We start from the raw sequence: 14,073 nt of genomic DNA, 5'->3' as shown, positions 1-14,073 counted from the left end.
CATATTCAAAGTAAACTTCAATAATTATTATTTTAATCTGTAAAAATGAAACTATACAGTAATATTTTTAAATGAATTTTTGCCTGTGTAATGGAGTCACATTCTTTTATTGACTTTAGGAATATAATAATATCTTATTTTTTAAACACATACAAAATCTTCTCTGTTTTAATTCATACATCCACTGAGTGTGTAATTTGTTCAAGGCATTTTGGCTGCAATGGGGATAAAAAAAAATTAAAACAGAGTAGACCCTTGACAGAGACATACAGTTTATAGCCATTGTATTAGAGAGCATTAGAGCTCTGAAAGAGACATAAAGTGTTCCTGTCATAGAAACAGCATGTGGCAAGACCAGGAGGTTAGACTGTGCATGGCTGATTTCAGAAAACGAAATGGAGCACCACACCTCTGGGAATTTGAGAAAAAGTAGTGAAATAGAAATGTGAAATGGAAGAGTTAAATCATGGCCAGATGACGAAGATTCTTATCAGCCATAGGGTACATTTGAACAGTTTCCCTTGGGCAAATGGGCATCTATCCACAGACGTTAAGTAAGGAAGGAACACAAGATTTCCATGTTTTAGAAAGATTTATCTGTCTACAATACGTAGAGTGAGTTGGTAAGAAACAGAAAAAAACCCCCACAAAACCCAAATGGGGATCCAATAGGCAGTTGCAAGAATTAAGGCAGGAGATGGGGGTTGCCTATGTTACAGAGGTGTGTATGGTGATTGAGTGAATCAGAGCACTTAGGAGAGATATTAGGCATCTGAACTGACGCAACTTGGTAGAGGCGCTGTGGAGAGGGAAGCAACAGGCAAATACCAAAATGACACATAGGTTTCTAATTAACCAAAATCTCTACTTATGTCGTATTGCCATGTCCATAGTCTTTTAAGTTTACTGGGTTATTTAAACACTGCTTTAGTCACATAGATTGATATGCTCTATTCTTTCTTTCTTCTGCAAATCACAACTAAGCCGTTACCACCATGGGCACTAGGAATATAGCAGTGACCAAAAAAAGCTTTCTATGTGCCAGTAATGCTGATGAAGATGAATGCAAATTCTCATCTTCTAATGTGCTAATTCAATCCCTGGTGGGCATTCTGTATAGTGGTAAAAAGCACAGGCTGTGAAGAGAGATGAACTTGGGTGTTGAACTCAAATTCTACCACTTACTAGCTCTGATGTTAATTAAGTTACTTAAACTTCAGCATCTGTTTCATCACGAATTAAAGGAGAATCATGACCCTATTTCAGGGTTTCAGTTAAATTTTCAGTTAAATTGGTTGCCGTAAAAGCGTTTTCACTCCTTTCCATCTTTTGAACTATAACAATGACTAGAGCAATGAAGAGATTGAGAGAGAGAGAAGGAGAGAGAGAGAGAGATGCAATTTCTAGTGAAATGGGACAATTACTTTAAAGCTTCATCCCATATTTTGAAAAAAGCAGTTGCCAGATATGATTTTCATGCTAAATGAGAGACAATGACAAGAATTGACACACACCTCTTCTGAATTTTGGAAGGGTTATATGTCATACATCAGAACTGAGATTTTCAGCCCTCATAGTCATGTCTGCTGATCTTAGACACAGGATAAGTGAGTAATATCAAAGAAGAGAGCAAGTTCAACTGCCAGAGAGGTTGGAGTGGAGGGTGTGTGGAGCTGAAGAAAGAATGTTGTAGGACCCCTTCCTTGTTATCTGGAACACAGCTTCTCAGCTGAGGGAATTAACCTTGTCCTAAGGCAGGGTGCAGTAGGAAGGAGGAGCTGTGGGCAGCCTTGGCACTGATTAAGGGAAAAAGCTAAGCAGAGACGGACACCGTAACAGGTGTTACAGAAAGTGTGTCCAAAGAGACTCTACCCAAAGCAGAGAGTGGTGAAAATGGAGGCAATCTGTGCCTCAGGGTAGAGGACAGGGAAGATTGAATGAGAGAGTACCTAGAGTTAAAAACAAACCAAAAACTGTAGTTGAAGTTTTGGCTGAAAGAACTCACATTCACAGTCCTCGCTATAGGACTTAACACCTCTAAGACATCATTGGCTTCAAGGAATTAGAGTTATTTTGCTTTTTATTTTAATTAGCATTTAACACATATACATCAAGTTGCATAAAACATACATATGCAGTTGAACAAAAGCAAACATCCATGTAAGTATCCAGAGACCCGTTTTAGGGTACACATAGAAAATCATAAGCACCAAGAATCTCCTACTGTGATCCTTGTTGGTCGTTCATCCTTCTTTTCTGCCAGAAGTTATACATGTTAATTTTTATAAGAAACAATTTCTTCCTTTTTCATAGTTTTGCTTCTTCTCTATGTTCCCCCTAATTAATGTGGTTTAATTTTGCTTATTTTTAACACATTATACCAATTGATAATACCCTATGACTTCAGAATGTCAACATTATGTTGTGGAGATTCATTTATGCTATTGCATATACTGGCAATTTATTCATTTTTGTGCTTGTATATAATAGCTTGTTATGAATATATGTCACAATTTACTTAATTTTTATACTCTCAATGCCTGGATTCTGCTTATATTTCTGCTAATTTTTCTTTTAACAGGAAGAAACATTTAAAATTTGTAAGATACATTTTTCCTAATGGCATTGCATGATTATCTTGAGATAAAAGACAGAATATAAAACATTTTTAAAAAATACACATTTCTCTATTTAGAAAAGTTTTCCTATTTTTCTTACGCAGCTAGGATAAAATCCATAGGAACTTCGAGAAAGAGATTCTCTCCTTATCATTAGAAATAGTAAAATTGTTTTTTATATAGACAATGTGTATATTAGAGTTAAATAGTTAGATACAGTACATTGTATATGTATATAGGTCCATATACATATACAATGTGTATAATAGAGTTAAACAGAAGTGGCCGGGCGCGGTGGCTCATGCCTGTAATCCCAGCACTTTGGGAGGCCGAGGTGGGTGGATCACGAGGTCAGGAGATGCAGACTATCCTGGCTAACATGGTGAAACCCCGTCTCTACTAAAAAAATACAAAAACATTAGCCGGGCATGGTGGCGAGGGCCTGTATTCGCAGCTACTCGGGAGGCTGAGGCAGGAGAATGGCGTGAACCCGGGAGGTGGAGTGAGCCGAGATCGCGCCACTGCACTGCAGCCTGGGTGACAGAGAAAGACTCTGTCTCAAAAAAAAAAAAAAAAATAGAGTTAAACAGAAGCATAATGAAAATCTCATATAGGTTTCAGCTATTAGCGAGTCAGGATGGTGTAAATGATAATGTAGTTTAGTCCACCTTCAGATTGTAAGGTTGTAGATCACTAAAGCTAACATGAGAAAATAGAACTTAATTGCCAAGAGTATAATAAGGGTATGTTATACTTTTAACTTATGAATAAAGTTAGACAAATAGTTAAATAAAACTTGTTCTTTGGAAAGTGGAATAGAGAAGTAAGGCAAATGTTTCCCTCTGTCTTTTGGAGACTAGTTTCTCTCATGCTTTTCCCTCTTCCTGCATTTCTCTGTAAATGTGTTTCTTTGTTTATCTTGCACAACTTCCCCTGGAACCTCATCTTAAATATGACCCAGTGTTCCTGAATAACAACACTTATATTCATCATCTGGAAGAAGAGGGGTCTCTTGGTTCAGATCATTGAGAATGAAAAAGTTGTTAGCATAGATCATCTTTCAGGGTTTTTATTTGCGAGAAAGAAGATCTCATATAACAAGTTGCAGCAGAGTAGCATTTAGTGAAAGAGATGAGGTAGCCCTGAAATTCTTCTTGTTAAAGAACCAAGCTTGAATGTTACACAACTAGTAACAGAGCATCCAGCTTAAAAACCTGGCTTTTGCTCAGTTCCTCTGACACCAGGCAGTAGATGCTATAAACTCTGTTAGCTTATTGAGGGAAACTGCATTTCTGCATTATTCCTGCTTTCCTCAGGATCCAATCTTTTTGCTTGTAGAAGTTACCTCAGTTTATGCACTGTTACCTGAGTGTATCTGCTTGATAAAATCTAGATTATGTGTTAAATTCTAGCTGTAGAGATCAGAAACATAGCTTTCGATTTGCTTGCAATTAATGAATCCGGTGTTTTAAAAATACTCAACTGGACCAAATTGTGTTTAATCCAGCAGATTTTGTTTAACTATTTGTGATTTCTAAAACTAGAGTGCTCTGAATACAATATTAATAAATCATGTTCTTCATCCTCCAAAAACCGACAATATGGTCAGAGATGATGTTGGATGATTGCCTTTTTTTATGAACATTTTAAAATACCTTTCACAATCTGAAGGATTCTATTATTCTAGTGTCTATGTACCATATGGTAATTAATTCTGTCCCCAGTGTTGACCTGGTAAAAAGGAAGGAATCTTCTATAGGTAATATTTGACTTGGGTTTTGGGGTGAAAGTAGGCATTCTACAGGAAATAAATGCCAGGAAGATATTTCCAGCTTGAACAAAGGCATGAACGTATAACATTGTATAACATAGGTGGTCTTTAATCAAGGATTCAATTAAAGAAGCAGACCAGGTGTGTGTGTGTGTGTACACATGAATGTTTTTGTGCACATATATGAGCACGTATGTGTGGTGTGTGTGTATATTTGTGTATATGTATGTGTTATATGCATACAGACTGCTATGGGTTGAACTGTTTGTACACAAAACCATTGGTTGAGGTCCTAATACTTAGTATTCAGAATGTGAATGTACTTGGAAATAGGGTAGTCACAAATGCAATTCATTAAGATGAGCTCATACTGGAGTAGGGTGGGTCCCTAATACGATATGACTGGTGTTCTTATAAAAAGGGAACATTTGGATACAGAGGCATGTGCACAGGGAGAATACCATGTGAACGTGAAAGCAGAGGTGACAGAGGGGTAAAGCATCTACAAACCGAGGAATGCTGAAGATTGCCTGCGGAGCACCAGAAGCCAGGAGACAGACATGGAATAGCATCTTCCTTAGAGCCAACAGAAGAGACTAACCTTGATTTCAGATCCCTTGATTTCAAACTTACAGCCACCAGAACTATAAACGATACATTTCTGTTGTTTAAGCCACACAGTTTGTGGTACTTTGTTGATGCAGTCCAGTAAACTCTCTCTCTCTCTCTCTCACACACACACGCACACACAAACACACACACACACACACACAGGATTAGTTACAGGGATCTGACTTCATGCATTTTTAAGAGCTGGTTAATTAGTCTCTGTAAGACTGTTTGGCTACTGAACTATCTTCATGTCTCATGATGGATATTTAGATTGAAAGTCCATAGGGCCAGTAGCCAGGAAGGTAAGATGGATGTAAAGTGAGAGAGAGCAAGAAAAAGCTGGAATCCACAAGCACCAACTGGAACCCATGTTAGCTCCCACTGCTTCTGATCTTTCATGATAGAATTAAATGGGAGGCTTTGTCATGGAGTTAGCACACACCTGGTCCAGGTGTTGGAGGAGCTGAAGGAAGATCTAAAGGAAGGTGGAGCAGTTACAGGCCCAGTCACTGCCTCATTACAACAAGATGAGTCAGCAGATACATGACAGTGCGTGTAAACAATGAAATGGCTACGGCTTCTTCATTTTAACCCTCCAAAATCTCCTCAAGAATTTTCTGGAGCACTACCCTAACCAAAAACATACAGTGAAAAGAATTTGGGGGAATGTAGTTTAGTTGAGCCAAGTTAATACATTGCAAAGCCACCACACATGGAAGACAGCAAGGAGTGATGGATATTATTGGAAGGAGATGGGAAGTAACCAAATTTGACCACATAGAATATTGTCTGTATTAATATTCTATAAAATAATTGTTGAAATCTCAGCTAATTTTCACTTGCTTTCTTATATTACTATATATAAATATATATTTCTATTCATTTAGTAATGGCTTGATCAAGTCCATGCAACTTGCCTTGCTTTTTATAACTTGCCTCAAGAAAGAACCTTCTTTTCCCAATGCTGTTTGGAATCAAATTGAGAAATAGAAAGTGTTCCTATTTCACTGCATTTTCTACTCTATCCTTCTGCTCCTCCTCCTACCGCCTAGCCATCACTTATACGACTATATTTAATCTTGCCCAACACCTTACTTTCTCTTTTACTTGGTGGAAGAATTGGATAATTAGTTGCATTAATTTTATAATAAATTATTTTTTAGCTAATGGTATATTAATTAGCTCACCCCAGTCTAAAATCTAAACTTTTTTTTTTGTAAACAGTATTACTCATCATTTGGACTAGCACCTAGGTTTTACAGTCAAAGATCATTTGCAAATCCTAAATACTAACTAGCTTGCTCTTTAGAAACTGTTGCCTACCTCCTTTCGTTGGTCATTTTGACTGTTCAGTAATCTATCGCTTTTGTTAAACATTCCGGTGACAAAAGTATGTTAGAATTATTTAACTTCTTCAAGTGTTTACTAATCTCCAAATTAATCTCATTAATTTCATTTCAACAGCTTTTTAAATAAAATTTTCTTTTATAAAAATAAAAGCTGGACTTTGGAGACTCAGAATGGGGAGGGTAGAAGGAGGATGTGGGATAAAAACTACATACTGGTACAATGTACACTACTTGGGTTACAGGTGAACTAAAATCTCAGAATTCACCACTGTAAAATTCATCATGTCACCAAAAACCACTTGTACCCCAAAAGCTATTGAAATAAAAAATATAACAAACAATATAAAACAAAAGCCTTTTTATGATATTTATTTTCTTGACTCTTGCATATGAATACACACTGTATATTTTGTAACCACCTTTGATTCAAGGAGTAGAGACAGCATTTCACAACCAGAAAACAATGCTTTGTGTCAGTGTCCACACACACACACATAAACATTTTAAATAGTTATTTCTGCAAGTGCAATAGACTGTAGTAACAGTGAATCAACATTGTTTCTTCAATTACATTTTACTGTTAATTTTTTCTTATGAAATATCTTGTTTAGTCACACTAAAAATGGATAAGTGATTAAATTGCAGTAGAATCCAGAATATATCATTTTCGTATCTGAAACATAGAATTATAAGAAATTCCAGTTTTTCAGAGGAGTAGCAAATATTGAAGAACTGTGAACAAGATGACAGTATAAATTGTGACTGCTATGGAAAATGGGATATATACTGCCTAGAATATTGGAAGTGACAGCAGCTACCATTCTGTTAAGTCTTATGGAGTCATCAACAGATATATTTAACATCTTTTTTCCGATTTTGTCAGATTTCAAAGTTATTTCAATCTATTGAGTTAAATATAAAATTATTTTTATAATGTATTTCAATTTGTATTGTTTTATACCTTTTTTCCAATGTTCTTTATGATATTTATTTCCAGACAGAAGTATTAGCTCGCATTTGAGCAATTGACGGTAGAAACCAGGATTTTCCCATTTGTAACTAGAAAAAAAAGTATTAAACCACAAAATAAGTCTTCCTTGATAACCGAAAGAGGCCAAGAAACGCATCTTACTTAGTACTTACTAAGTACTAAGTAAATATACTTACTTACTTAGTAAATATATGAAAGTCATGTAAACTTCAGTAACACTTTTTAAGTCATTAAGTTGTTTGTCTACTAAGATGATGATGCCTTAGGACAGGGAGACAGAGTGCTCACCCTGTCACTTATTAGCCCTGTGATCATCTTAGTCTTTTTCAGCCTGTTTTTGTGACCTGTGAAATGAGTATAATGTTTGCCTTTCAGGTTGGTTAGTGATAATATGTACAAAATATTTTGGAGAGTCTAGTTGTTAGTAGGCATTCCAAATGTTTGCTTCTGATAATATTAGATGGTAGACTAATCTGTTATTAAATTATGATACAATATATGTAATTTTCTGATATAATTAACATTATTTATACTTATTCTATAATTATGCAATGTAAGAAATGTTTTCTAGAATGCAAGATCACATTTATTTTATTCTTAACTTATTTTAGCTTCAGGGGTACATGTACAGGTTTGTTATATAGGTAAATTGTGTTTCATCAGAGTTTTGTGTACAGATTGTTTCATAATCCAGGTAATAAGCATAGTAACTAATACAAAGTTTTTTGAAACCCTGCTCCTACCCTCCATCTTCCAGTAGGTCTCAGTGTCTGTTTCTTCCTTTCTTTGTGTCCATGTGTACTCAATGTTTAGCTCCCACTTAAAAGTGAGAACATGTGGTAGTTGGTTTTCTGTTCCTGTATGAGTTCACTGAGGATAATGTCCTCTAGTTCCATCAGTGTTGCTGCAAAGGACATGATCTTGTTCATTTTTATGGTCGTGTAATATTCTTTAGTGTATATATACTACATTTTCTTTATTCAGTTTACTGTTGATGGGCATTTAGGTTGATTCCATGTCTTTGCTGTCATAAAAATAGTGCTGCTCACATTTTGAAAGTACCCTTGATGTTAAATCTTTCTTCTCTTGTCCTGCCGCTTATGGCACCATGGCAAATGTTCTTAAAGCTATATAGTCCTTATTTTTTGTAACTCTAAAATGCTTCTCTTATATTTTAATGCATTGCTTAGTGAAGGTGACATAACTGTGTCCATCTTAATACACTGATCAGTTTATTAGAATCCCGACAGAGAGTATCATATGATCATAGAATTTAAAGTTAAATTTCATCTTTTGTTGAAAGTAGAAATTATTTTTAAGGCATTCCTGAGGCATAGCATTAAGTATCTACTTAGTTACTTCTGGAAAGAAAGAGGCACTCAATCTAATTTACCTGTCCTATTGTCTAAACAGTTGTAGCTATTAGAAAAATAATTCTTATGTTGACTAGAAATTCAACAATAACTGCTATTCATTAGTCTTACTTCTGCTCATTGCAACAACATAAATCAGTTTACATCTTCCTCCATATTACAGATGTTAATAGAATATTCTGTGCCTTAACGTCAAGTTTAAAGTCTTTTGCCTGCTCTATATTTTTCTCTAATTTACTCAGCAATTACTTATTTGCATACCATATTTCAGCCATAGCGAGTAGCAAGCTGTTTCTTGCCTCCATGTTTACTCTTTCCAAGGGAAATGAGAAAGCATTTTAAACTTGTATTGTCTTAACTGTGTTTGAAATGACAAATTCATGCTATTCACTGAGTAGCTCTGTAATAACATCATTTCTCCCTCGGTAAAATCCTAATTATAATGAATGATCCAGACTGCCTGTTCTATGGCACTTAAAATGTTCCAAATTAAAAACAATAACTCAATTAGTTTGCGTTAAGAACATTCTGGAGGAATAAAGCAATATAGTCATATTTGAACATGGAGAGGGTTGGGAAATGTTTAGAGCAAAGTTGGGACCTGATAACCTTAGTCACAGCTAAGAAACAGCAAAATGGAGAATTATATGTTGATTGCTTTGGAGGAGGCAGAAAAACTCAGAATTTAGCAACTTACTATGTAGCAGCTAATTATACTTGATTATTTTTGAAAGATAAGGGATTGAATTTGATATTTATCAGGTACACATATTCCTCCCCATCTTGTTTCAGCTAAATTACTCCTTTATTCCTAAATTTTTGGCATTTTCCATTTTAGGAATGTTTGGCAAGCTGAAGGCGTCACTTAGGAATTTTGACAAATTCCATCAGATAAAGACCATTAGGAACATACCTGTAGTGAAACAAAGTTTTATTAACTTGCTGTATCAAGGGAGAGTACACATGATGAGGCACTACAGACTGGATACCTTAGTAAGAAGAGAGAGGCTTTTTTTTTTTTTTTTTTAACAGAATTTAAGCTTACACTGAACAGCTGTAAAGAACGATTCCAGGAATGCAAAGATTAGTTCTGCCTTAAATATCAGATGAGAATAAATTATGGATAAGTTACTGATAAGAAAATTGCCAAAAGCTAAAGGGTTGTGTGACTTTGCTTGTGTCAATCCTTTAGTTTCTGGTAAGAATATCATAGTCTGATTACTATCATGGCTGAGAGGAAGACTCGATATGTTATCTTCTTGGAAACTAGTCCTGTAAACATGTCTGGAAAGCCCTTGTCTGAAGCCGTGCACCTGAATGGAAACCCAAGGCTGCTTCTCAGTGTCCAGATGACTCACACGGCTAATATTCTTCAAACAAGAAGGACATTTCCAGTCTTTCTGATAATATTTCAAACAGTAAATATTTCAAATAGTATTTCAATATACTGATAATATTTCTGATAATATTTCAAATAGTAAAGTTTCTGATAGTCTATAATTTTAGAAAATAAGTTGTTTTAGCGCCTTGTCCTTGATATTGCTAAACAAAAGACATTTTAAAAACTATTACAATTTTTTGTGACCAAAATATAACCATTTAAATACACTACAATTTACACCATCACATTATTTTTTACATATTAGGCAATTAATTACATATTGAGTAATTGTTCTAATACAATTCTATTTAGTGTAAGAAAAATAAAACTACATAGTCAAAGGGAAGAAAAAGTGTTAAATTTTCATTCTCAGAAGACAGTTTGAACAACCTTCAGGAGATAGATTGCTTTGAAAGACTGTGTAGTATTTTGCTTAATTGATTAATGACTTTTGAAATTTTAGCTTCAGGGACTTTTGAAGATTAATTTAAAATATAATACTGCTATTGATTAAAATAATAATTGGCCTGTTATTTAAGGGTTGTCTTTCTCCTTCAAATGAACTTGTGCTATTTCTGAAAAAAGTGCCAGATCATCAACATATGAAGTACTCAGAAGTATAACTTGATTATATTAAAATGTATCATTTTAGCATCATTAATCTTTACTTTTCAAGCAAAAGGCAATAACTAAGGGGTGAAATTGTTATAACCAAAGAAAAATTAAAGGATGCTCAGTCTGAAGGTATAGAGTATCTTTCCTACCACACTTCCACGCAAACATTAATTTTTTGGGGTAAATGCAATGTCAGCATCCATAGACTTTGAATAAGAGCAGTTTCTTTTGCTTAATGAGGTGATGTAACCTGTTAATATTTCAGGTCACTACCTTGAGAGCTTTCAGTACTTAAGCAATTTAGACTCACAGAAAATGAGCAGAGGGGGAACAAATAGATCAATACATGATTGCTAAGGCGATGACAAATTTGTAGCACTTCACTTTCAACATAAGGGATCCCAAGAAAAGACAAAATGTACTGCTAAAATGAGAAAAATAACCAGTTTTTGCCAGGCAGCAGTTATTTCTGTGACACAACATAACCAAAAAATATTCAGTAAAATTGGTTTGTTATAAAAGAACACGTAACATTAAAGAGATACACACAGGAAATGTGTGATAAAATAGTCTATTATATATTGGAATTTAACAAAAGGCAGACTCATCCTGTACGTATCCAATGAGGTATAGTTATGGAGTCCTTATCCTAAGGTGATTTCATCAATAAGGCAATGAACTAGCAAGCACCTAGAGGCTAATGATGCTGTGATGTATCAGTGTCTTTTAAACTCCATTAGCCAAGGGCAAAAAGAATAGAGATGACAAATACTTCATTAACGAAAATACAATTATGAAATAAACCTATATGAAAATATTAAAGTTTTAGATGTGATGATATTGATGGATTTACATTTTGAGGGGTACTACTATCAATTATGCTACCATCAAAGAGATAATGACTATGAAATAATTTTGTTAATTAAAAATCCCAACACAAATCAGTTGATATTTGACAAAATAACAATGTACACTATAGATTCTAAATGAGGAGATTTAAAAACTTTGATATGAATTCCTGTAATGTCAACCAAAAGCTAAGGGAAGCTACATGCCTACAGGAAGCAAGTATTATTTCTTGGTCTAGCATTGCCTATGACAGCTAGTTTAACTCTGCCTAATTCTGGACATCAGCTTTAGCAAATTTACTTGTCAAAGATAACTAGTTCTGTAGTGTTTCACTAGTCTCTATTAGTAATAAAATGATTTGTTTGATATCTCATCTGTCCAGACTAAGAATCTTTTTTCAAAATTACAATAATTCTTATTTCATGGAAACTTTGCAAAGTTAAATAATGTGCCCAATACCAGAAAAAGTTTTCTGCTTTGATAGCCTCCCTCACACCCCTTCTCTTCTAACCCTTCTAATATACAGATGCTCCTCAATTTATGGTGGGGTTACATCTGGATAAACTTATTGCACTTTGAAAATATTGTAAGTCAAAAATGTATTTTTAACTTAGAATATTTTCAACTTATAATGGGTTTATCTGGACATAATCTCATTATAAGATATAAAGTGGAAGTGGAAAATTTCCATAGTTATAAAGTGGAAAATTTCTTAAGTTGAACCATTGTGAGTTGAGGACCACCTATAACAGTCTTGGGAGAGTGAACTTTGAGGTCTAGTTTACTTTGGAACAGAAGTGCAGGGCATATACTTTTGCCTGTATACCCTGATTCGGTCTATTGATGTCACTCTTGCCTCTAACCCATGAAGATGGCAAAATCATCAATCCTCTCTGGACATAGTCTTGATCAATTGTATTGTAGAAATGCCTCTGAGTGGCATCCATCTTCTACTTTCTGTATTTTTAAATTTCATATTTTTATTCCTTTTCATTTTTAGACCTGCATCGCAATTTATAGCCTGCTTAAATTAGCTCCATTAAACATTTTTAGTATTCACTCTCACAATGTTTATCATCATTACCATCTAGGGAGTCACTGTGTTTTGAATTCAAACAACACTCTAAAAATAAAATGTGTTAACTAGTTGGAACTACATCTTAACAAAATAATTTAAAATGACTAATATGATCTGTATCTATCCATATCAATTAATATTTAAGGCTTTTAGATTCAGGTAAAGACTATTTAATGCCTATATTCAGGCTCAGTTTCACTTTCAGATGCTATGATCAATTTTGACCTGAATCAGTAAGAATTTCAACATTATCAGCTCTTCAGTTTGGGCCTGGACATCAAGCCACAACTGAGGCCAGTCTGACTCTAGAACTGCGCCCCAAGCTCTGACAATTGCCCTCCTCTTGTGCACAACAGTTTCTGAGTATCTTTCTTAATTTTTCTCTGTTTTCTCTTTGCCATTTTAGTGTCAGAATTCTGTCCCAAGTCTGGAAACTAGAAAAGGATTCATTCAAATCCTGTTTCATAGAACAAACCAAATCAATCATCTAAGAACTGAGGTAGGAATTTCACCTCAAGGCAGAATTTATTTAAGAAACAAGTTTTATGTGCTAAAATCTGTTAGATTCTGTAGGTGTAACTTTGACTAAAACTAAAATGATTCTGCCATTATTTAACTTAAAGGCAATGTGAGATGAAGGTCAATTACAAAGGACTGGGTTATAGATGCTAAACTTTAAAAAAACAACAAACTTTTTTCTGTATTCTCATGGCACTTCTCACACCAAATGTGTGTCTCTTCCATACTAAGCAAGCCTCCAAATCTTCAAATACTAATTGGTATCCTATAATTCAGTCTAATTCTGACGCTGTCTACCAGGAGTTAGTATAGATTCCACAAGTAAATGGATTAGTCCCTCAAGATTGGCTCCACTTCAGATGCCAGTCTTAAGCCCAGGCCTCCCCACTTCTAACCAACCAGCTGCAAATGAGGTCTTTCTACAACCCCTTTCTTGGGTTTGATAATTTGCTAGAATGACTCCCAGAACTCAGGGAAACACTTAACTTACATTTACTGGTTCCAGAACCTCTGTGTGTTCAATGACCCAGAAGCTCTCCGAATTCTATCATTTAGGATTTCTGTGTATGTTCCATCACACAGGCATGATTGATTAAGACATTGGCTATTGGTTATTGAACCCAATCTCCAGCGCCTCTCCACTCCCCAGAGGGCAGGAGGTGGGACTGAAATTTCCAACCCTCCAATCACATGATTGGTTGGCAAACAGTTCCCATTCTCCAAGATTCACCTCATTTGCATAAACTCAGGTATATTTTAAAGGGACTTATTATAAATAATGAGATGATCCTCTCACCGCATCACTCAGGAAAGCCCAAAAATGTTAGGAGCTCTGTGCCAGGAACTGGGGAAGAAGACCAAATATGCATTTCTTATTATGTCATAATATCACAGGTGCTATTTGAGAGAATAATGGG

General features: G+C 35.0%; 1 long non-coding RNA gene across 1 annotated transcript in view; it reads right to left on the bottom strand.

The window, feature by feature from the left end:
• LOC129060203 (uncharacterized) overlaps positions 1-13,806 on the bottom strand; it is a 28,891-nt gene extending 15,085 nt beyond the window's left edge. The window contains exon 1 of the long non-coding RNA XR_008526733.1: positions 13,647-13,806. This is a non-coding gene — a long non-coding RNA (uncharacterized LOC129060203). The remainder of the gene's footprint in view (positions 1-13,646) is intronic.
• Between the last annotated feature and the right edge of the window lie 267 nt (positions 13,807-14,073).

This window comes from Pongo abelii, chromosome 1 (assembly GCF_028885655.2).
Source record: "Pongo abelii isolate AG06213 chromosome 1, NHGRI_mPonAbe1-v2.0_pri, whole genome shotgun sequence".
Taxonomy (NCBI): domain Eukaryota; kingdom Metazoa; phylum Chordata; class Mammalia; order Primates; family Hominidae; genus Pongo; species Pongo abelii.
Note: the sequence above shows the minus strand (reverse complement) of the source record. Positions and strands in the feature narration are given on the sequence as shown.